Source organism: Ambystoma mexicanum, chromosome 7p, assembly GCF_040938575.1.
Source record: "Ambystoma mexicanum isolate Mex_15411 chromosome 7p, UKY_AmexF1_1, whole genome shotgun sequence".
Classification (NCBI taxonomy): Eukaryota; Metazoa; Chordata; class Amphibia; order Caudata; family Ambystomatidae; genus Ambystoma; species Ambystoma mexicanum.
Genome location: NC_090939.1, coordinates 483905557 through 483932025, shown reverse-complemented (window position 1 = coordinate 483932025; position 26469 = coordinate 483905557).

Sequence of the window (26469 nt, the reverse complement as noted above, 5' to 3'; positions counted from 1 at the left end):
CAATATTCCAAAATATTTGAATGTGTGAGCTCTCCAAAGAGATACAGCCACAGGGCTAGAGGAGAGCACAGAGCTTCCTCCATTAGAAGATTTCCCCCGAATTCCAGGCAGGAATTGAAAATACTTGCAAAAGTTCCAACGGTTCATTTTGATTATAAACTGTTGTAAATCTTCCATTCAATTTCGAATGTATGCTTTTGCTCAAGCCATTGCTTGTGATTGCTAGTATCTTTCCAGTGTTGCGCCAGTAAATAACTGTTTTTGTTTCAAGATCTTTATACACATTCATTGTTTTATTCAGCCATTGTCGAGTGTCATTTTAACATTGCAAGGGTTTCAAATCCGTTTTTCACTCTCCTTTGAGGAGGGAAAGTTAGATTTGAATTTCGTTTCCAGATTCATATTCCTAACTGTGTGCTGCTTCCTTACATCCATACAGCATTGATCATTTGTGGGTTGAGGGAACATTGCAGTGGGAATTCCTAACTTGAGTGCTATCTTTCCGAAAATCCAAATGTGTTTCTATTCCCTTGTGTTTTCTATCTGTGTTACTAAAGTGTTGAATTAAGTGCATTACCTACATTCCTATTGTTATTATCATCAAATTGGTGATTGCTGCCCCATTTATTAAAACATGTTTGATTTCTTTTGAATTTATAAATAATTAAACAAACATTACCTTTACTCACCAACCTGGTTCCTGGTCCATCGTGACCCGGGGTATTTGAAAATGGGATGTGATATTAGTGGTGTATCTCTCAAATATTGAATATATATATATAAATAAATAAGCATTTCAGTCGTGCGCTGCATACTAGGCTGAGACCAAGGTGTGTCGCCTGTTTGAAATCCTTAAATCTAAGAAGTTGAGGTCACAGAATAACAGTATAAAAGAACTCCATACTGTGGCTAAGTCAGATGATGCGGTGAAGTGTATCTTCACAATGACTGTGTATAATGTGTCAGGGTGAAATGCGAGGTGAAGATGAGAAGCAGTCCCTAGAGATTTATTTGGACCCCAAGAAAAACTGGCAGACAGAAATAGATGAAAACACATTTCATTTTCATTTAAAAGAAGAAAAATGCAAGCCACCTGTCACCCCAGAGATGAACTCAGAAAAAGACATTTCAACCCTTTCTGAAATACAAATGGGAGATGGGCAGCCATGGATTCCTATCCGTGTAAATGGTCATTCTGAAATGATAGAAGCCTCTTTAGCACTTGAGCAGGAAAGAAGTTTCATTTATGAGAAGATCCTCCAGCAATTAATTGACAGGGAGGAGATCCCAAAATTCAGAATAGAAAATCAACACATTTTTGGGTTGGATGATCTGGACTCCGGCAATAGAGTCATAGGCAGATGCATGTCAAAAATCACCATTGGCGCGAGAACTATCTGTCACAACGTGTGGACAGTGAGTGGGGCACAGAATAACTTTTATTTGGGAAATGACATTATGCACAGAATGTATATAGTGCTAGACCTCCTAAATCACAAAGTGTGGTCCAGATTGGGGGGACCTGCACCTGATTTGAAGACAAACGAAAAGCTTATCATTGCGCATAGATGGTAAAATATGCAATTGACTTACAGGTGAAAAAGGATGTTACCATTCCTGCATTTACCTTGCAAGTTACAATAATCCTAAAACACAGAAAGGGACACAAGATGAGGTATTCTAGAGCATTTGTATGCCTAAATGAATCTATGAGGCTGCAAGGGCTAGAACGTGAATATAAGCCACTGGTAGAGATTGAGGATGGAGCCATTAACATACTGGTGGACAATAAAGGCTGCCAGGATATTTATTTAGAGGACAATTAAGCGTTAGGAATGTCAATACAAAAATCTCATTATAATGCAGATTTCAATAATGCAGTGATTCTGAATATCCCTGAGAGACATGTGAATGTGCAGGGTGAGTTGCCAGAGTCCTTGGATTCTCAGCCTAAACAATATTTAAAAATCAGTCTGTATATCTTTATGAATCAAGTGAGACAGTGTGCTGTCACCAAGATAATTGCATCCTATTTGATGCAAAGGAGAATAAAACTGAAAAGCAGCATATTGAAATCGAAGTCAATAGTCCAAAATATTTAAATGTGTCAGCTCTCCAAAGAGTAACAGCCACAGGGCTAGAGGAGAGCACAGAGATTCCTCCATTAGAGGATTTCCGCGAATTCCAGGCGGGAATCGAAAATACTTGCAAAAGTTCCCACGGTTCATTTTGATTATAAACTGTTGTAAATCTTCCATTCAATTTCGAATGTATGCTTTTGCTCAAGCCATTGCTTGTGATTGCTAGTATCTTTCCAGTGTTGCTCCAGTAAAGAATTGTTTTTGTTTCAAGATTTTTATACACATTCATTGTTTTATTCAGCCATTGTCGGGTGTCATTTTAACATTGCAAGGGTTTCAAATCCGTTTTTCACTCTCCTTTGAGGAGGGAAAAATAGATTTGAATTTCGTTTCCAGATTTATATTCCTAACTGTGTGCTGCTTCCTTATATCCATTCAGCATTGATCATTTTTGGGTTGAGGGAACATTGGAGGGGGAATTCCTAACTTGAGTGCTATCTTTCTGAAAATCCAAAAGTGTTTCTATTCCATAGTGTTTTCTATCTGTGTTACTAAAGGGTTGAATTAAGTGCATTGCCTACATTCCTATTGTAATTATCATCACATTGGAGATTGCTGCCCCATTTATTAAAACATGTATGATTTATTTAGAATTTGTAAATAAATAAATAAATATTACCTTTACTCACCAGGCTGGTTCCTGGTCCATCGTGACCCGGGGTATTTCAAAAGGGGGTGTGATATGAGTGGTGTATCTCTCAAATATTGAATCTATATATAAATAAATAAGCATTTCAATCGTGCGCTGCATTCTAGGCTGAGACCAGGGTGTGTCGCCTGATTGAAATCCTCAAAACTAAGAAGGTGAGGTCACAGAACAACAGTATAAAAAAATGCCATACACTGGCTAAGTCAGATGATGCGATGGAAGTGTATCTTCAGAATGACTGTGTACCTAGTGCCACTGTCATTCTAATGTGTCAGGGTGAAATGCGAGGTGAAGAGGAGAAGCAGTCTCTAGAGATTTATTTGGACCCCAAGAAAAAAGGGCAAACAGAAATAGATGAAAACACATTACATTTTCATTTAAAAGAAGAAAAATGCAAGCCACCTGTCACCCCAGAGATGAACTCAGAAAAAGACATTTCAACCCTTTCTGAAATACAAATGGGAGATGGGCAGCCATGGATTCCTATCCGTGTAAATGGTCATTCTGAAATGATAGAAGCCTCTATAGCACTTGAGCAGGAAAGAAGTTTAATTTATGAGAAGATACTCCAGCAATTAATTGACAGGGAGGAGATCCCAAAATTCGGAATAGAAAATCAACACATTTTTGGGTTGGATGATCTGGACTCAGGCAATAGAGTCATAGGAAGATGCATGTTAAAAATCATCATTGGCGCGAACACTATCTGTCACAACGTGTGGACAGTGAGTGGGGCACAGAATAACTTTTATTTGGGAAATTACATTATGCACAGAATGTGGATGGTGCTAGATTTCCTAAATCACAAAGTGTGATCCAGATTGGGGGACCTGCACCTGATTTGAAGACAAACGAAAAGCTTATCATTGCGCATAGATGGTAAAATGTGCAATTGAATTACAGGTGAAAAAGGATGTTACCATTCCAGCATTCAACAGGCAAGTTACAATAATGCTAAAACACAGAAAATGACAAAAGATGAGGGATTCTGGTGCATTTGTATGCCTAAATGAATCTATGAGGCTGAATAGGCTAGAATGTGAATTTAAGCCACTGGTCGAGATTGAGGATGGAGCCCTTAAAATCCTGGTGGACAATAAAGGCTGCCAGGATATTCATTTAGAGGACAATTAAGCGTTAGGAATGTCAATACAAAAATCTCATTATAATGCAGATTTCAATAATGCAGTGATTCTGAATATCCCTGAGAGACATGTGAATGTGCAGGGCGAGTTGCCAGAGTCTTTAGATTCTCAGCCTAAAGAATATTTAAAATTCAGTCTGTGTATCCTTATGAATCAAGTGAGACAGTGTGCTGGCAAGAAGATAATTGCATCCTATTTGATGTAAAGGGAAATAAAACAGAAAAGCAGCATATTGAAATAGAAGTCAATATTCTAAAATATTTAAATGTGTGAGCCTTCCAAAGAGATACAGCCACAGGGCTAGAGGAGAGCACAGAGCTTCCTCCATTAGAAGATTTCCCCGAATTCCAGGCAGGAATTGAAAATACTTGCAAAAGTTCCAACGGTTCATTTTGATTATAAACTGTTGTAAATCTTCCATTCAATTTCAAATGTATGCTTTTGCTCAATCCACTGCTTGTGATTGCTAGTATCTTTCCAGTGTTGCGCCAGTAAATAACTGTTTTTGTTTCAAGATCTTTATACACATTCATTGTTTTATTCAGCCATTGTCGGGTGTCATTTTAACATTGCAAGGGTTTCAAATCCGTTTTTCACTCTCCTTTGAGGAGGGAAAGTTATATTTGAATTCCGTTTCCAGATTCATATTCCTAACTGCGTGCTGCTTCCTTATATCCATTCAGTATTGATCATTTGTGGGTTGAGGGAACATTGCATGGGGAAATCCTAACTTGAGTGCTATCTTTCCAAAAATCCAAACGTGTTTCTATTCCCTTGTGTTTCCTATCTGTGTTACTAAAGCGTTGAATTAAGTGCATTACCTACATTCCTATTGTTATTATCATCACATTGGTGATTGCTGCCCCATTTATTAAAGCATGTTTGATTTCTTTTGAATTTATAAATAATTAAACAAACATTACCTTTACTCACCAACCTGGTTCCTGGTCCATCGTGACCCGGGGTATTTGAAAATGGGATGTGATGTTAGTGGTGTATCTCTCAAATATTGAATATATATATAAATAAATAAGCATTTCAGTCGTGCGCTGTATACTAGGCTGAGACCAAGGTGTGTCGCCTGTTTGAAATCCTTAAATCTAAGAAGTTGAGGTCACAGAACAACAATATAAAAGAACTCCATACTGTGGCCAAGTCAGATGATGCGGTGAAGTGTATCTTCAGAATGACTGTGTTTAATGTGTCAGGGTGAAATGCGAGGTGAAGATGAGAAGCAGTCTCTAGAGATTTATTTGGACCCCTAGAAAAACTGGCAGACAGAAATAGATGATAACACATTACATTTTCATTTAAAAGAAGAAAAATGCAAGCCACCTGTCACCCCAGAGATGAACTCAGAAAAAGACATTTCAACCCTTTCTGAAATACAAATGGGAGATGGGCAGCCATGGATTCCTATCCGTGTAAATGGTCATTCTGAAATGATAGAAGCCTCTTTAGCACTTGAGCAGGAAAGAAGTTTCATTTATGAGAAGATACTCCAGCAATTAATTGACAGGGAGGAGATCCCAAAATTCGGATTAGAAAATCAACACATTTTTGGGTTGGATGATCTGGACTCAGGCAATAGAGTCATAGGAAGACGCATGTTAAAAATCACCATTGGCGCGAGAACTATCTGTCACAACGTGTGGACAGTGAGTGGGGCACAGAATAACTTCTATTTGGGAAATGACATCATGCACAGAATGTGTATGGTGCTAGACTTCCTAAATCACAAAGTGTGGTCCAGATTGGGGGACCTGCACCTGATTTGAAGACAAACGAAAAGCTTATCATTGTGCATAGATGGTAAAATGTGCAATTGAATTACAGGTGAAAAAGGATGTTACCATTCCTGCATTTAACAGGCAAGTTACAATAATTCTAAAACACAGAAAATGACAAAAGATGAGGGATTCTGGTGCATTTGTATGCCTAAATGAATCTATGAGGCTGAATAGGCTAGAATGTGAATTTAAGCCACTGGTAGAGATTGAGGACGGAGCCATTAAAATCCGGGTGGACAATAAAGGCTGCCAGGATATTCATTTAGAGGACAATTAAGTGTGAGGAATGTCAATACAAAAATCTCATTACAATGCAGATTTCAATAATGCAGTGATTCTGAATATCCCTGAGAGATATCTGAATGCGCAGGGTGAGTTGCCAGAGTCTTTGGATTCTCAGCCTAAAGAATATTTAAAATTCAGTCTGTTTATCCTTATGAATCAAGTGAGACAGTGTGCTGGGAAGAAGATAATTGCATCCTATTTGATGTAAAGGGAAATAAAACAGAAAAGCAGCATATTGAAATAGAAGTCAATATTCTAAAATATTTAAATGTGTGAGCTCTCCAATGAGATACAGCCACAGGGCTAGAGGAGAGCACAGAGGTTCCTCCATTAGAGGATTTCCCCGAATTCCAGGCAGGAATTGAAAATACTTGCAAAAGTTCCAACGGTTCATTTTGATTATAAACTGTTGTAAATCTTCCATTCAATTTCGAATGTATGCTTTTGCTCAATCTATTGCTTGTGATTGCTAGTATCTTTCCAGTGTTGCGCCAGTAAATAACTGTTTTTGTTTTCAGATCTTTATACACATTCATTGTTTTATTCAGCCATTGTCGAGTGTCATTTTAACATTGCAAGGGTTTCAAATCAGTTTTTCACTCTCCTTTGAGGAGGGAAAATTATATTTGAATTTCGTTTCCAGGATCATATTCCTAACTGTGTGCTGCTTCCTTACATCCATTCAGCATTGATAATTTGTGGGTTGAGGGAGCATTGCATGGGGAAATCCTAACTTGAGTGCTATCTTTTCAAAAATCCAAACGTGTTTCTTTTCCCTTGTGTTTCCTATTTGTGTTACTAAAGCGTTGAATTAAGTACATTGCTGTAATGATTCAACACTAACCTGACTCGTGCAGCAGTCAACGAGGCAAATGGAGAGTCCCCTGAGGCCCCTAACACCTCCCTCCTCCCTGAGAAGGAAACGAAGGGTTGTGCGAGGGATCCCAGGGAAACCCTCCTGGGGGAAAAAACCCTGCTGGAACGGATGTGGAGGTGAATCGGTTGCTTTATCCGCTGGCAGTTTACAGGATTCACTGGATCTGGTCACAGAATCTCGGCGAAGTCCGGATTCTAGATAAGTAAACAAGAGATGAGTGAAGGAACTAGGTACGAGAGGAATCAATGTAATGGTTGGTGATGTACCTAATGTGTCTGGAAGGGGAGGCTACCGGAGTTTCCTGTAGACTCGTGAGCAGCGGAACGGGAAGGCTGGGCAGAAAGGCAAGGCTGTAGGAAAGAGCAGGAAGGAAAGATAAGCATAGGAATAAGGTATAGAATAATAAATTCCCTAGATGCAAACTCACGTAGCGTCTGTAGAGAGTAGCGACGCACTGAGCTTCGGCTCTGCTGGGCCATATCCGGAATCCATGAGAGAACGAGATGACGTCAGAGGACGTCTGCCATGCGAACGTGGAAACACTGCACCGTAAACCAAAGGATGAGGAGCCATCTTGGAAGAGGGGGAAACGGAGAGTGCTCGCAATCTCCAGCGTTGCCACAGGGAACGCCGGTGCCAGTAAGTCGTGACAGTATTTCTCCTTCCGAGGGTAACACCCCCTGGCTTGCCCGGATGACACCTGTGAAAATGGCGAACCAGTACGGGGGCGTGGACTGCTGAAGCTGGTTCCCATGTACGGTCGGCCACAGAGTAACCCTTCCAATGGATCAAATACTGCAGTCGACCGCGATGATAACGGGAATCACAAATGCCCGAGACTTCGAACTCCGGACCCTCCGTAGTAGCTACTGGAGGCGGGTAGGCCTTAGTAGATCGACCAAAACGATCCGATACGTGAAGCTTGAGTTGTGAAACGTGAAAAACTGGGTAGATTCTGGACCAAGATGGTGGAAGCCGTAACTCAAAAGCCAAGGAACCTTTTGCTCTCAATACCGTGAAAGGTCCAAAATATTTCGGAGACTATTTAGAAGGAACCAGATGTCTGGGCAGAAACTTTGCTGAGAGCCAGACCAAATCCCCCGGAACAATCACTGGAGATGGTGAACAATGCAAGTCAGCATAACGTTTAGCATGCTCGTGAGCTTCCACTAATGCGGTTCTGGCCAAAAGATGTCCCTGTTGAATGTCGCCCATTAGGGCGTCCACATCTGGAAAGGCCGAAGATCTGAGAAGGGAGGATGAATAGCAGGAAGGATCGTACCCATAGGTACAATGAAAGGGACTAGTTTTGATAGAAGCATGAGGAGCGTTATTGTAGGCAAACTCTGCCAAAGGTAACAAATCCTTCCAGTTGTCCTGTGCCGCTGATACAAAACAGCGCAAATACGTTTCCAGAGTCTGATTTAAACGTTCAGTCTGCCCATTTGTTTGAGGATGGTAACCCGAACTCAAGGCTCTCTTTATGCCTAAGGCAGAGCACACTTGTTGCCAATATCGGGAAATATATTGGGAACCCCGATCCGACACTATGCTGTCAGGGAGACCATGCCGGGAAAAGATGGAGTCTATGAAATGTCTGGCCATCTGTGGAGCTGTCGGTACTGAGGGCAGAGCCTGGAAATGAGCCAATTTGGTGAAATAATCCACCGTTACCATAATGGTGGTATTATCTTTAGACTTAGGTAAGTCAACAATAAAATCTGTAGAAATCAATTGTCAAGGACAAGTAGGTATCTGGACTAGAGCCAGCTTTCCCAATGGTTTACTGCGAGGTACTTTGACTTGCAGACAGATCACACAGGAAGAGACGTAATCAGTCACGTCCCTTCTTAATGTTTCCCACCAGAAATGTCTCAGTATGAGCTCCTGGGTGCTGGCTATTCCACGATGACCAGCTACACAAGAATCGTGACACATGTGCATTACTTCAGTTCGAAGCTGGAGTGAGGGAATGTACACCTGATGACCCCGGTAGAAACATCCGTCTTTGAGACTTAGTCCCCATTTATCCGCCTGAAGTCTAATGGAGTCCATTAAGACATGAGTTTGGGCTGCTACAGAGTGAAGGAAGTCCTGTACTATAGATATAAATGTAGCATGAGGAAACAGTCTTTCGGTCTGAAAACCAGATTTGCAATCGGGATCTCTTCGAGATAGAGCGTCTGCTTGAAGATTGATTTTACCTGGAATGATAGTGAAAGTGATATTGGAGGGAGAGAAAAAATGGGCCCATCTTGCTTGCCGGCTGTTGCGAGTCTCAGCGTATTGTAAACTCTTGAGATTCTGATGGTCGGTGCGGACCTCAATGGGATGTTGGGAGCCCAAAAGGAGATGTCTCCATTCTTGAAAGGCCCGTTTTATAGCCAGCAACTCTTTCTCTAACACCGTGTAATTGATCTCAGAGGGAGAAAAAGTCTTGGACAGAAAAGCCACAGGGTATTCTGTTCCTTGGGCAAAAGCTTGTTTAAGTACCGCACCCAAAGCAAAATGGGAGGCATCAGTTTCAACAATAAACGGTAAGCTCTGATCTGGGGTTCGCAAGAGTGGAGCGGAAGTAAAAAGAGTCTTCAAAGTATCAAAGGCTGACTGGGCGTCTTCTGTCCAGTTAAAAGACTTTCCCTTCTTGAGTAAACTTGTAAGGGGCAGAACGATTGAGGAAAATCCCGCTATAAATTTCCTATAGAAATTCGAAAACCCCAGAAATCTCTGTAGTTCCTTGATAGAACTAGGAGAGGACCATTCCAGAATAGCGGTCACCTTGCGGGGATCCATGGAAATTCCAGTAGGGGACAGAACGAACCCCAGGTACGTGACCGTAGTCTGATGGAATCTGCACTTTTCTGGCTTGCAATAGAGGTGGTTACTTCGTAATCGGTGTAATACCTGACACACGTGTTGGTGATGTTCTGTAGGATTGCTGGAAAACACCAATATGTCGTCAAGATACACCACTACCGTATGAAGAAGGAGGTCTGAGAATATATGGTCAATGAATCTTTGAAAAACTGCAGGTGCATTCGCAAGTCTGAAGGGCATCGCCCGGTATTCGAAATGACCAAAGGGGGTACGAAACGCGGTCTTCCACTCATCCCCTTCTTTGGTTCTGATGAGGTGATAAGCCCCTCTGAGGTCCAACTTTGTGTAAGGGCCTCATTACGACCCAGGCGGTAAGTTACCGCCTGGGCCGTGACTTTACCACCATAGCGTAAACTACGTTTACGCCATGGTGGTTGGCGGACTTACCGCCCCATTCCGACCTTGGCGGGGCGGTAAGTCCCCAATCCCCATTTACCCTTCCCCATTCCCATTTTTGCCCCATAGGGCGTAATGGGAGTGGGGAAGGCGTTAATTACGCCACCGTAAATTACGGTGGCGTAATTAACTCCATGGTCCCTTAGCGCCATGGATTTTAACACCTGCTAAAAGCAGGTGTTAAATCCGCCATGGCGCTAAGGGACCTCGTACTCAGGCGGTAAGGGTCGGCGCTGTTTACGGCGCCGTAAACCCCTTACCGCCTGAGTTGTAATGAGGCCCTAAATCTTTGCCCCTTTTACTGCTTCTAGGATGTCTGGTATTAAGGGCATTGGGTATCGATCGGGAATTGTGATCTTGTTAAGACCCCTATAATCAATGCAGGGACGTAACTCGTCCGTGTCCTTCTTTGCTATGAAGAATTACGATGCGCCTGCAGGGGAAGTCGATTCCGCAATCAAACCATTTCTAAGGTGGGTATCCAAATACTGTCGTAGGACTGATTTTTCCTTCTCGGAAAGGATGTACATCTTTCCAAAAGGGAGTGGCTGAGAGGAGTCTAGACGAATGCAACAATCGTCTCTACGATGAGGCGGAAGTTCAGAAAATTTGGAAGAGGAGAAAATGTCCTGAAACTCTTCGTACTCAGGAGGAACAAGACTAATCAAGTCTACTATCCTTTGAGGGGCAACACGATTCGAAGAAGGAGGACAAAATCCGACCGATCCTTCAGTAAGACAGTGTTGGGTACAGTATTCTGATCCTAAAAAAATGGAACCGGCTGTCCAATTTATGTAAGGGTTATGTAGTCTTAACCATGGCAAGCCCAAAATGACAGGGTAGTGAGCTGCTTTTATAATATCAAATACGGCGTCCTCCCTGTGTGATCCAATGAACATCTTCAAAGTGTGAGTCTGTTCTCGTATGGGTCCCGATATTAGTGGGGTTCCGTCTACGCCTTCTACAGGTATAGCCATTGCTTTAGGAGATCGGGGAATATTCAGTTTTCTCGCCCAAAAATCGTCCATGAACAAACCAGCTGCCCCACAGTCAACCAAGGCTGGGACAGTAACAATGTTTTCATCTGACAGAGAAAAAGTGACACGCAGGACTACCATGTCCAGCGAGGGAGACAACCTTGTAGGAGATTGGGAACCTGTATCTGTTACCCCGACCGTATGTCCCCTTACGATTGAGGTCTGGCGTTTCCCGAACAAAATGGTTTTCTGAGAGGAGCGACTGGGCACTTGTGCACGGCATGGCCAGAAGAGCCGCAATACATGCATAGTCCCTGGTTTCTTCTGCGGGAGCGTTCCTCTTGAGTCAGAGGACCCCGTGTAGTGCCCAACTGCATAGGTTCTTCCGGAGTAGCTGTTTTAGGGAAGGATGCTAATTCTGGCGCAGAGCGATGACTTCTCCCTTTTCTCCTCTCCGTTTGCCTTTCTTGCAGTCGATAGTCCAGCTGCATGGTTAACGAAATTAGTTCAGCTAATGTGTTTGGTCTCGGAACTCGAGCTAGTTCATCCTTCAACTCCTCATTAACCCCTCTCCTAAACAATGTAATAAGCGCATCATCGGCCCATGATGTGCCTAGGGCCATTTGTTTAAAACGGGTAATGAATTCTAAAATTCCTAAAGACCCTTGCTTGAAATCTAGAAGTTTCTCTTGAGAGGAGACATTGTATTCCCTCCGAGAAAACATAGCTTTTAGGCTCGCCGTAAAAGCGGGCACAGAATCCAATATGGCATTGTTGGAAGTGACAATAGGCGTGGCCCAAGCTAGCGCGGGACCTGTGAGATGAGTAATCATATATCCCACTCTATCTCTGTCCGAGGGAAAAAAGGATGTCTTAAAAGCAAATTGCACCGTACTTGCATCCGAAAATTCCCTTAAAGAATGCGGGTTTCTGTCGTATTTCCCGCCTGGTAGAGGGCCAGGAGGAATCTCTGAACTAGTGGGGGCCTTAATTAATATTTGCTGTTTAAGGATTGCATTTTCATGCTTTAAGGCTTGTACCTCATGGGACAATCCTTGTACTGCGGTCGTTAACTGCTGCACTTGGTCTAAGGCTGCCTGTAAAGTAGCCATGATGTGTATCTAAGCCTTTTTCTTTTAGGGCGTCGCTAGCTGTAATGATTCAACACTAACCTGACTCGTGCAGCAGTCAACGAGGCAAATGGAGAGTCCCCTGAGGCCCCTAACACCTCCCTCCTCCCTGAGAGGGAAACAAAGGGTTGTGCGAGGGATCCCAGGGAAACCCTCCTGGGGGAAAAAACCCTGCTGGAACGGATGTGGAGGTGAATCGGTTGCTTTAGCCGCTGGCAGTTTACAGGATTCACTGGATCTGGTCACAGAATCTCGGCGAAGTCCGGATTCTAGATTAGTAAACAAGAGATTAGTGAAGGAACTAGGTACGAGAGGAATCACTGTAATGGTTGGTGATGTACCTAATGTGTCTGGAAGGGGAGGCTACCGGAGTTTCCTGTAGACTCGTGAGCAGCGGAACGGGAAGGCTGGGCAGAAAGGCAAGGCTGTAGGAAAGAGCAGGAAGGAAAGATAAGCATAGGAATAAGGTATAGAATATTAAATTCCCTAGATGCGAACTCACGTAGCGTCTGTAGAGAGTAGCGACGCACTGAGCTTCGGCTCTGCTGGGCCATATCCGGAATCCATGAGAGAACGAGATGACGTCAGAGGACGTCTGCCATGCGAACGTGGAAACACTGCACCGTAACCCAAAGGATGAGGAGCCATCTTGGAAGAGGGGGAAACGGAGAGTGCTCGCAATCTCCAGCGTTGCCACAGGGAACGCCGGTGCCAGTAAGTCGTGACAATTGCCTAGATTCCAATTATTGTTATCATCACATTAGTAATTGCTGCCCCATTTATTAAAACATGTATGATTTCTTTTGAATTTCTAAATAAATATATAAATATTACCTTTACTCACCAATCTGGTTCCTGGTCCATCGTGACCCGGGGTATTTGAAAAGGGGGTGTGATATGAGTGGTGTATCTCTCAAATATTGAATATATATAAATAAATAAGCATTTCAGTCATGCGCTGCATACTAGGCTGAGACCAGGGTGTGTCGCCTGATTGAAATCCTTAAAACTAAGAAGGTGAGGTCACCGAACAACAGTATAAAAGAATGCCATACAGTGGCTAAGTCAGATGATGCAGTGGAAGTGTATCTTCAGAATGATTGTGTACCTAGTGCCACTGCCATTCTAATGTGTCAGGGTGAAATGCGAGGTGAAGAGGAGAAGCAGTCATAGAGATTTATTTGGACCCCAAGAAAAACTGGCAGACAGAAATAGATGAAAACACATTACATTTTCATTTAAAAGAAGAAAAATGCAAGCCACATGTCACTCCAGAGATGAACACAGAAAAACACATTTCAACCCTTTCTGATATAAGCCACTGGTAGAGATTGAGGATGAAGCCATTAAAATCCTGTTGGACAATAAAGGCTGCCAGGATATTCATTTAGAGGACAATTCAGTGTTAGGAATGTCAATACAAAAATCTCATTATCCTGCAGATTTCAATAATGCAGTGATTCTGAATATCCCTGAGAGATATGTGAATGCGCAGGGTGAGTTGCCAGAGTCTTTGGATTCTCAGCCTTAAACATATTTAAAATTCAGTCTGTATATCCTTATGAATCAAGTGAGACACTGGCTGTCACCAAGATAATTGCATCCTATTTGATGTAAAGGAAAATAAAAGAGAAAAGCAGCATATTGAAATCGAAGTCAATATTCCAAAATATTTAAATGTGTCAGGTCTCCAAAGAGATACAGCCACACAGCTAGAGGAGTGCACAGAGATTCCTCCATTAGAGGATTTCCGCAAATTCCAGGCGGGAATCGAAAATACTTGCAAAAGTTCGCACGTGTCATTTTGATTATAAACTGTTGTAAATCTTCCATTCAATTTCGAATGTATGCTTTTGCTCAATACATTGCTTGTGATTGCTACTATCCCCCCAATGTTGCTCCAGTAAAGAATTGTTTTTGTTTCAAGATGTTTATACACATTCTTTGTTTTATTCAGCCATTGCAGAGTGTCATTTTAACATTGCAAGGGTTTCAAATCAGTTTTTCACTCTCCTTTGAGGAGGGAAAGTTATATTTGAATTTCGTTTCCAGATTCATATTCCTAACTGTGTGCTGCTTCCCTACATCCATTCAGCATTGATCATTTGTGGGTTGAGGGAACATTGCAGGGGGAATTCCTAACTTGAGTGCTATCTTTGCGAAAATCCAAACGTGTTTCTATTCCCTTGTGTTTTCTATCTGTGTTACTAAAGGGTTGAATTAAGTGCATTGCCTACATTCCTATTGTAATTAGCATCGCATTGTTGATCGCTGCCCCATTTATTAAAAAGTGTATGATTTCTTTTGAATTTCTAAATAAATAAATATTACCTTTACTCACCAACCTGGTTCCTGGTCCATCGTGACCCAGGGTATTTGAAAATGGGGTGTGATATGAGTGGTGTATCTCTCAAATATTGAATCTATATATAAATAAATAAGCATTTCAGTCGTGCGCTGCATACTAGGCTGAGACCAGAGTGTGTCACCTGATTGAAATCCTTAAAACTAAGAAGGTGAGGTCACAGAACAACAGTATTAAAGAATGCCATCCAGTGGCTAAGTCAGATGATGCAGTGGAAGTGTATCTTCAGAATGACTGTGTACCCAGTGCCACTGTCATTCTAATGTGTCAGGGTGAAATGCGAGGTGAAGAGGAGAAGCAGTGTCTAGAGATTTATTTGGAACCCAAGATAAACTGGCAGAGAGAAATAGATGAAAACACATTACATTTTCATTTAAAAGAAGAAAAATGCAAGCCACATGTCACTCCAGAGATGAACACAGAAAAACACATTTCAACCCTTTCTGAAATACAAATGGGAGAAGGGCAGCCATGGATCTCTATCCGTGTAAATCCTCATTCTGAAATGATAGAAGCCACTTTAGCACTTGAGCAGGAAAGACGTTTCATTTATGAGAAGATACTCCAGCAAATAATTGACAGGGAGGAGATCCCAACATTCAGAATAAAAAATCAACACATTTTTGAGTTGGATGATCCGGACTCAGGCAATAGAGTCATAGGAAGATGCATGTTAAAAATCACCATTGGTTCGAAAACTATCTGTCACAACATGTGGACAGTGAGTGGGGCACAGAATAACTTTTATTTGGGAAATTACATTATACACAGAATGTGTATCGTGCTAGACTTCCTAAATCACAAAGTGTGGTCCAGACTGGGGGGACCTGCACCTGATTTGAAGACAAACGAAAAGCTTATTGTTGTGCATAGATGGTAAAATATGCAATTGAATTACAGGTGAAAAAGGATGTTACCATTCCTGCATTTACCAGGCAAGTTACAATAATGCTAAAACACAGAAAGGGACAAAAGATGAGGGATTCTGGTGCATTTGTATGCCTAAATGAATCTATGAGGCTGCAAAGGCTAGAATGTGAATATAAGCCACTGGTAGAGATTGAGGATGAAGCCATTAAAATCCTGTTGGACAATAAAGGCTGCCAGGATATTCATTTAGAGGACAATTCAGCGTTAGGAATGGCAATACAAAAATCTCATTATACTGCAGATTTCAATAATGCAGTGATTCTGCATATCCCTGAGAGATATGTGAATGCACAGGGTGAGTTACCAGAGTCTTTGGATTCTCAGCCTTAAAAATATTTAAAATTCAGTCTATGTATCCTAATGAATCAAGTGAGACAGTGTGCTGTCACCAAGATAATTGCATCCTATTTGATGTAAAGGAAAATAAATAAGAAAATCAGCATATTGAAATGGAAGTCAATATTCCAAAATATTTAAATGTGTCAGCTCTCCAAAGAGATACAGCCACAGGGCTAGAGGATAGCAAAGAAATTCCTCCATTAGAGGATTTCCCCGAATTCCAGGCGGGAATCGAAAATACTTGCAAAAGTTCCCACGTGTCATTTTGATTATAAACTGTTGTAAATCTTCCATTCAATTTCTATTGTATGCTTTTGCTCAATCCATTGCTTGTGGTTGCTACTATCTTTCCAGTGATGCTCCAGTAAAGAATTGTTTTTGTTTCAAGATTTTTATACACATTCATTGTTTTATTCAGCCATTGTCGAGTGTCATTTTAACATTGCAAGGGTTTCAAATCCGTTTTTCACTCTCCTTTGAGGAGGGAAAGTTAGATTTGAATTCCGTTTCCAGATTCATATTCCTAACTGCTTGCTGCTTCCTTATATCCATTCAGCATTGATCATTTGTTGGTTGAGGGAACATTGCAGGAGGAAATCCTAACTTGAGTGCTATCTTTCCGAAAATCCAAACGTGTTTCTATTCCCTTGTGTTTTCTATTTGTGTTACTAAAGGGTTGAATTAAGTGCATTGCCTACATTCCTATTGTAATTATCATCGCATTGTTGATTGCTGCCCTATTTATTAAAACGTGTATGATTTCTTTTGAATTTCTAAACAAATAAATAAATATTACCTTTACTCACCAATCTGGTTCCTGGTCCATCGTGACCCGGGGTATTTGAAAATGTGTTGTGATATGACTGGTGTATCTCTCAAATATTGAATCTATATATAAATAAATAAGCATTTCAGTCGTGCGCTGCATACTAGGCTGAGACCAGTGTGTGTCGCCTGTTTGAAATCCTTAAAACTAAGTAGGTGAGGTCACAGAACAACAGTATAAAAGAATGCCATCCAGTGGCTAAGTCAGATGATGCGATGGAAGTGTATCTTCAGAATGACTGTGTACCTAGTGTCATTGTCATTCTAATGTGTCAGGGTGAAACGCGAGGTGAAGAGGAGAAGCAGTCTCTAGAGATTTATTTGGACCCCAAGAAAAACTGGCAAACAGAAATAGATGAAAACACATTACATTTTCATTTATAAGAAGAAAAATGCAAGCCACCTGCCACCCCAGAGATGAACACAGAAAAACACATTTCAACCCTTTCTGAAATACAAATGGGAGATGGGCAGCCATGGATCCCTATCCGTGTAAATGCTCATTCTGAGATGATAGAAGCCACTTTAGCACTTGAGCAGGAAAGAAGTTTCATTTATGAGAAGATACTCCAGCAAATAATTGACAGGGAGGAGATCCCAACATTCAGAATAAAAAATCAACACATTTTTGGGTTGGATGATCCGGACTCAGGCAATAGAGTCATAGGAAGATGCATGTTAAAAATCACCATTGGCGCGAAAACTGTCTGTCACAAAGTGTGGACAGTGAGTGGGGCACAGAATAACTTTGATTTTGGGAAATGACATTATACACAGAATGTGTATGGTGCTAGACTTCCTAAATCACAAAGTGTGGTCCAGATTGGGGGGACCTGCACCTGATTTGAAGACAAACGAAAAGCTTATCATTGCCCATAGATGGTAAAATGTGCAATTGATTTACAGGTGAAAAAGGATGTTACCAGTCCTGCATTTACCAGGCAAGTTACAATAATGCTAAAACACAGAAAGGGACAAAAGATGAGGGATTCTGGTGCATTTGTATGCCTAAAGAATATATGAAGCTGCAAGGGCTAGAATGTGAATATAAGCCACTGGTAGAGATTGAGGATGGAGCCATTAAAATCCTGGTGGACAATAAAGGCTGCCAGGATATTCATTTATAGGACAATTCAGTGTTAGGAATGGCAATAAAAAAATCTCATTATCCTGCAGATTTCAATAATGCAATGATTCTGAATATCCCTGAGAGATATGTGATTGTTCAGGGTGAGTTACCAGAGTCTTTCGATTCTCAGCCTAAAGAATATTTAAAATTCAGTTTGTGTATCCTTATGAATCAAGCGAGACAGTGTGCTGGCAAGAAGATAATTGCATCCTATTTGATGTAAAGGAAAATAAAACAGAAAAACAGCATATTGAAATGGAAGTCAATATTCCAAAAATAATTAAATGTGTCAGCTCTCCAAAGAGATACAGCCACACAGCTAGAGGAGTGCACAGAGATTCCTCCATTAGTGGATTTCGCACAATTTTCAAAAATTGTAGAACAGGTTCAGGCTGCAGATGCATGCACCAATAAAGAAGAAAAGGATCAGTTGAGAAAAATATTTATGGAGTTCAAAGAGCTTTTTGCAAAAGATGCGCATGATTGCGGCCTAACCGATATGCATGTTGCCACATTACCAGAGGGACATGGTAGGGAACCAGTATTTGTGCATCAGTATTGGATACCACTGGTATGTTTGGAATCATTTGCTGGGATAATTAAGAATCTAGAGTCTAGAGGGATTTTAAGGCCAATTCATATCCAATGGTGTTTGTGTGCAGACCTACGAGAGTTATGTAAACAAGAGAGTGCCTGTTTCCAGGTTTGCCACTTCCATTTATTGGGCAAGGCCTCGCACATGTCCACGGGTCAACAGTGTTTACCACATTAAATCTTACAGCTGGATACTGGTTTGTTCCACTGGCTGAAGACATACAAAATGTGTTTGCATTTTCTTTTGACAAATCCCAATATTCATTGTCCCAAACACTTTTCGGGTATGTCAATAGTGGAAGTGAATTCGGAATATTTTTGAGGAAGGCACTCCCAGATGCAGCAGAAAGGGGGATGATAGTTTATGTAGATGATGTAATCAAAAATGAGAATCTGAAAAGTAATTTCAATGAGATTGGCATGTGCTTGGCCAGTTACAGAAGTCGGGAGCAAAGGTATCTTTGCAGAAAGCACAATGGTGTAAAAAGAAAGTGAACTTCTTAGGTCATGAGGTGACTGATAATATGTTGAATCAGTGCCTTGAGATCATACCATTGGTACCTAAGGCGCTATATAAATGCAAAGGAACATAACATAACATAACAAAATAAAAAGGTGGTGGTGATACAGAAGTTGAAAGATCCCATTAATTTGAAAGGAGTCAACATTTTATTAGGGATGACAGGCTAACACAGGAAATGTATTGAGAATTATGCAGAAATTACACAACTTTTAACCAGATTATTAAAGCAGGGTGTATCCTGGAAGTGGGAAAAGGAGCAGTGAGAAGCGGAAACTAGACTGAAAGAATGCCTCCTGAAGGCACCATGTTTGGCATATGTCATAAAGAACCATGATTTATTTGTAGAAATAGGGTTCGCTGACCAGTGTATGTCAGCAGTGTTATCTCAAAGGCATGATGTGAATAAAAAAACTATTGCTTATGCGAGCAAGGTGTTAACTCAGGTTGAAACTAAATTCAGTGAATGTGAAAAGCATCCTAACCACTGTTTTGGCATTGCAACATTACCGTCCCATCATTCAAGGGGACAGTGTTATTATTGAAACACATCTCCAACCCCAAAGGGGGGTCTGGGAATCTCTCTACCATCATGAACACAGCCCAATGGCCTGTTCTTTGGTGAATAACCCCTGGGAGAGACTCTACCAAGTCTTTAGCTCACTGTCCCTTTCACAGAGAAGAAATATCCCCGCATATCCGTCTTTGTCCTGCCCAGGGTTAGTCCAGCACCAAAATGCTAGGCAATTCTCCTCTGAACAAGAGTACCAACAACAACTTCATACATGTGTTTCAGCCTTGTTGGGCATCATCAGTGAAGTGAAGCTGTGCCTCTCTAAGACAATGAGCAAGGGGTCCATGTCTGGATCACCCTGGTAACTTAGGGCGAGACCCAAAGTTAATGTATGCAAAACAAAGGGGGGTCTGGGAATCTCTCTACCAGCACAAACACAGCCCAATGACCTGTTCTTGGGTGAATAACCCCTGGGAGAGACTCTACCAAGTCTTTAGCTCACTGTCCCTTTCACAGAGAAGAAACTTCCCCGTATACCAGTCTTTGTCCTGCCCAGAAGCAGTCCAGCACCGAAATGCTTGGCAATTCTCCTCTGAATAAGAGTACCAACAGCAACCCCATATACGTGTTTCAGCCTTGTTGGGCATCATCAGTGAGGTGAAGCTCTGCCTCTCTAAGAACAGTGAGCAAGGGGTCCACATCTGGATCACCCTGGTAACTTAGGGTGAGACCCAAAGTTAATGTATGTAAAACAAAGTGGGGTCTGGGAATCTCTCTACCAGCACGAACACAGCCCAATGACCTGTTCTTGGGTGAATAACCCCTGGGAGAGACTCTAACAAGTCTTTAGCTCACTGTCCCTTTCACAAAGAAGAAATGTCCCCGCATATCAGTCTTTGTCCTGCCCAGGGGCAGTCCAGCACTGAAATGCTAGGCAATTCTCCTCTGAACAAGAGTACCAACAGCAACCCCATACTCGTGTTTCAGCCTTGTTGGGCATCATCAGTGAGGTGAAGCTGTGCCTCTCTAAGAACAGTGAGCAAGGAGTCCGCGTCTGGATCACCCTGGTAACTTAGGGTGAGACCCAAAGTTAATGTATCGAAAACAATTTTTAAAAAAATCTAAGTTTCTTGCAGCATCGCTAGGCCTATTTAGAATAATAGACAAGGTGTCCACTGTGGTGTATAGAATAATTTAAAAGAAGGGTGAAATGACAGTGGAACAGTTTGTCCATGTAAATCAAATCAAACCTTTCCACCCAAAACATGAAGTGAGGAGGCTTGAACAAGTTGAGACTAGTTGAGTGAAAATAATGAGCATGGAGTGAGAATTGGGCTAACCGGAGAGTCAAGGTAACCATTGGTGTAAATGGGAAATGATAAGGGGTTCTGATATAAAGAAAAATGATCTGTTTATTGTACATTTCTGAAATTGTTTTAATTTTATGATGTGAGATGTATGTTTTGAATTATATAATGAAGAATTTATTTTCAGGTGTTGCAGAGTGGCAAGTTAAACCCCAAGTTAAACACCATAATAATAATGGCAATCCAATTTAATTTTCAGACATTGCAGCAGAAGAGGGATAGAAAATGTATTTTGCTAGGTACTTAATTAGTTTTTTTTAAAACTTTAGATGACTAATTCCTTGGCCCGGCAGAGCCGGATCCTTGGAGCGATGGACCCTTGGAGGATGTCACGGGATCAGAGGCTCTGGGAAAGCCCCCCCGGACTGAAGGCAAAATCTTCAGGTGGCGGGAAGATAATGACCAGATACAAGGCTTGTTCGCTCTTCATGGTGCTAGTGCTGAGGGTGTCAAGTACCAGGGTTATAAAAGCAAAAGTTGTGATAGAAACTGGACCAGCATCCGGGATTGCCATGGAGGAGGCACCGGGATTCATACTGGGAAATAGGAGATTGATCTACCAGAATACGTATATCAGCCTAAATCCTGATCCCATCATTGGAAAATGTGTAAACAAAAATGTAATTGCATCGAATCAGGTGAGAGACTGGGTGCAACTGTGGATGTAGGAAGCTCGGAAATCAACAATAGACATTGCTGTGCAGTTATAAAAAACAGTTATAAGTTCATCTGCTCTGAAGAGAAGGAGGGGGAAACGGGTAGCAAGTGTACTTGCGGCTTCCATTGTAATTACTATTATTGGGGCTGTGGTGGGCACAACAATGTCTACAGCCAATTGTGTGTCTGTGGGTACTTTAAGGGGTAAGGCACAGGAGTTAACACATGATTTCAACACAATACAGTGAACATTAGATGGTATTAGCGGGGGGCAAAATGAGCAACTCAAATATCTAAATGAAACTATTGTAATTTTGAATAAGCAGGCCAAGGTGTTAGAACACAACACAAATGTTGTTGTTTAACACGATAAATTACTGAATGATCTTGTAAATGTGATCAACCCAATTGAAAGAATGCACGGGAAATACCTGCGGGAAGTTCAAAGTGCGATATCTCAATTAATTCAAGGGCATATACCTTTGTATTTTGTGTCATCTGATATCATCCATCAAATGATAGCTTGGATCACACAAAGGGAAGTGGAAATGGTGCAGGTGAAGATCGCCTTCGAGATGGGGAGTGCTATGCCTATATATAGTAATGAGGAAAGACTGGAAATGGGTACTTGTTATGCCTCCCATACATTGCTCCCGAGTTAATATACCAGACCAAAATGGTGCAAAATGTAGGGTTTTGGCAGGATGATAAATATATTAAAATCAAAACCCCAGAGATGATGGTGTTTCAGTCCTGGGAACCTGATGTTTATCTGATTCCAAATTTGGATACATGTGTAAAATTCAAAGAGAAGAATTATATATGCCCATGCAAACCATTTGTTCCTGATGTGGCAGATGCTATTTGCGGGTTGAAACCAGATCCTGGGGTATCTGGGGGATGTGAAGTGGTCATTAGTAATCCCAGGATTGAGGAACTAGCCCAATCTAATTTTCTTAAGGATAAATGGTTGGTGAACACTTCTCTGAAAAATTATACAGTCTCTCATCTTAACCATGGGTCCTTTATTGTGAAACTATTGAAGCATAGCTTGCTCTGCATAGCTGTTCCAAAGGGTACCACGGTATCAGTAGGGAGATTGACGCTATTTCATGCTGATGATGGTCTATGGGAGGGAAAGATGGAGAATATTGAGTTCTTCCAGAAAAATACATGCCCCATTGATCCGGATGTCGAATTTCTAATGAATTATAAAAAGGTGCATACCATTGGGATGAATTTAAAAATGGATCTCACTGTGAGCAGCCAGGGTTTGGTGGAAGGAAATACATTCAATTGAGGGACCTGGGTTGAGAGAGGTTTGGCTATTATGTCAGTTCCAATTGTTTTGATTGTAGGATGGCTGATTGTTCACCCCATTAAGATGAGGATGCTGGTTCTGATTTTGATGACAATGGGGAAGGAAATTTGTCCTGCGGTGCACACATTTTGAGAAGCTTATTTTTGTTTCTACTCCAGTGATGTCCCAGGGGAACCTAGCAGTAGACAAAGGAGGGAGATGTACTGGGATGTAGGGATACTGTATATGAGGGGCAGTAAGTGAGCCATGACATTATATTCAGAGGAGGCAGTAAACCGAATACAGACATCAAACAGCTGCCATACATTACAAATGGAAATGCACATTCTTGTGGTAAGCACATTTTTAAATGATCCACTTCAGGGTGTGTACATTAATTTTAACCAACCAATTAACACCCCTTCCAATTAATTGATAATTGTATCTTTAACAAAGCAGTCCAAAGGGTTCAGATGATATGTCAAAAGTAAGTTTTTTTTTTTTTACAGTGGAGTTAAAACGTGCAGGCACACGTTTGCTGGCTGTGATTTCATTGCACAAACTGCAAGGAAAATGTGCACTGTGGAGAAAGCGCTATTGCACCCAGATTAAATAATTGTTACAAATCTATTCATGAAGCTATGTTTTCAGAGAAACCAAATCAGGTGATGATGAATGTCATGTTAGAGGCAGGTTTTTAGTGAGATTTACAGGGATATTTTTTTAATTTTCTTTTATTGAAAAAAATTTAGAAAAAGAAAACAAACTTTTTATGTCATCCTCTAATTTTCACATATAGAAAAAACAGGACAAGATCAACGCCAAATGCTCTATCCGACGTTTATAACTTCTAGACTTTAGGTAAAATCACGTCCAAAAAATTGATTAAAGTGCAAGTTAATTGAACATTGTTTCCAGTCAAAAGGTAACTCCACCATGCAGCCATATTATTGTTCGTCGGTGCAAACTGTCCCAAATGCAGTGCGTGTTGACTAACCACGCTCAAACATTCTGTCACCAAGTGATTTAAAGATTTGACTCTCTTCAGACAAAACTGACCCTGATTTGACTTTGTGTTTGAGTCTTTCTGCCAAGTCAGAACTTCATTTGTCTTATATAAATTCAGACAAAATCTTATAAATTGATCACAATGGTATCTTGAGGGAAATCTAAGCAAGTATTTTGGTAGAACATCTAATTTGAGTGTCGAAGTACCTAAATTAATTGCAGAAGTTAGCCTGCTATGTTTCTCGATGTTCATTATCCAACTCCATTGGCAGAGTTTTTTTTGGCAATTTGTGCCATTTGTAATACTTGTTGCATAGTAATGTCAGAGTCACTTAATATCGACAGCAGTTTTTGTTCCCAACTGTTCAAGAGAGTTGCAGACAAATGTTTGCTCTTTGTGTTTAGAATCAAGTAAGGCTTTGGCCGGGGGACAGCCGCATTTTGGACAAAGCGGCAATAGATCTCCAGAGTCCAGTTGTATACATGGAGACCAAACAAAGTACATAACGTAGCGCAGCAATCGGCACATTGTCTGGCAAGTTAAGCACCTTTCGCCAAAATTTCGCTTCAAGTTTGCACCAAAAAGCAGCATCGATATTCCAGCCGGCTTCACTTCCAAATGACATGGCCGGAATTACTTTCTGCAGATAGAAAGTTTTTGCTGGAGCCAATGTGAACTTGCCATACATTCTGTGAAGTTTTAAACCTTGAAGAGCAAACATCCACATTCGGGAAGACAGATCATGCATCCAATTCCATTCACGGATTGAGATGTTAAATATTACACCCAAATGTCGGATACTATCAGTCTGAGATACTGTCTCGTTGTTTACCCTACACTTAAATTTTTTATTTTTTTGTTGAGTTTTTGGACCCAAAGCGATTATTTTAGATGTATCCACATTTATTGAGAACAAATTAGAGTCCAGATAATGTTCTATTGATGACAATAATCTTCGGAGCCCAATTTCCGTTGAGTCATGTAACACCACATCATCCGCATAGATGACACAATTTAATGGTTGTCCATTAACTTTTGGAGGGAACACCTTGGCACTTTGTAGAGCAAAATGTAAATCTGAAATGAACAGTTTGAATAACAGTGCTGCTAACGGGCAGCCTGTTTTACACCACGGAACGTTTTTATTTCATCTGTTAATTCTACCTGTGCATTCAACCATACTCTGATTGTTGTATTTGTGTACATGGCCAACAAGGGTTGAAGCAAGTCTTCTGGGCAATTCCAGTTTTTTAATTTAGTAGCTGTCGATCAACAGAATCAAATGGCATTTTAAATCTACAAACGCAAAAAACTGTCATTTTTTCTGTTTAAGGGAGTCAAACTTGGCCACGTTCAAAAGAATCAAATTTAGCTCTACTCCAACCCCTCTTGTAAAGCCAGTTTGTCTTGTACTTATTAAATTTGACTTTTCAGCCCACAAGGTAATTTTCTGCTGAAGGAAGGACCCAAAAATGTTTCCCATTGTATCTAATAGCGCTATTGGCCGGTAGTTGGACGGGGCTGCTCGGTTCCTTTTTTAAACACTGGATCTACCACCGCGCTTTTCCAAGAATCAGGAACCGCTTTTATTGCTGCTATTCTCTCAAATAAGATTTTGATAAATGAAGCTGGCTCGTCTTTATTCGTTTTTAACATCAAATTTGAGATTCGATCAGGGCCAACTGCCCTCGAGTTCTTCAGTGCTCTTATTGCTTTTTTTTCAATGTCAATTTCTGATTCTATGACATTCCAGTTACACGTCGTCAAGTTTGAAGAAGAATTGTCGACATTCATCTGTGAATCAAAAACTGCTGAAAAAGTATCCATCCATTTTGCTGCATTTACTCAATTGGACAGCGCAAAAACCTGCTTTATATGACCAGTATTGGTAATTTCCCATATGTTTCTGCTGTCATTTTGTAGGATCAACCTTAACATTGCTTCTGCTTGGGTTTGTTCACGAGATGCATTAAAAGATCGTAACCAGTTACGATAATGTAGCCGCCGCTTCTTCAGTTGACTAATTTTGTTGTTGTCTTTGCTTTTTCGTATTATGCCAAGATCTTTTTGTAGCAGTTTTTTGGCTTCCCAAATTTCCGAGCTGTGTTGATGTTTATGAGTTATTATTGCCCCCCTATTTTTGTTTTTGTTTTTTACAAACAGCATAAGGAATGGCATGTAGTCCGACTTACTGTTCGTTGGGTCATGTTTTCCCAACTCAGCTGTTAGTGTCTTAATTTGCTTACTATTCAGATGTAGTCTATTCAAGCCACTATTGATATTTAAATTACCATCCAAGCATACAGAAATCTTTACGAATGGCCAGTTCCAGTTTACCACCAAAGCGTCATGATCACTTTTTTGTGTCTTCTTCATGTTTAGCTCTGTTATAAAGCTGTGTAGGTTTTTTGAGACCCATATGTAGTCTGAAGTCTTTTTTATATCTCCACAATGCCAAGTATCCACGGCTGGGATGTCTCCTTTAGTACAACCATTTAACATTGCACATTGACGTAGAGCAAGTTCATATTCCCATTTTTTGCCACGATTGCCTTTTCACTTGGAATTTCGCAACCACCAGCCGGTAGTCGAGCTGACGTTTCAGTCAAAACAAGAATAGTTCAGATCACCACATACTATAATAAATGGGTCT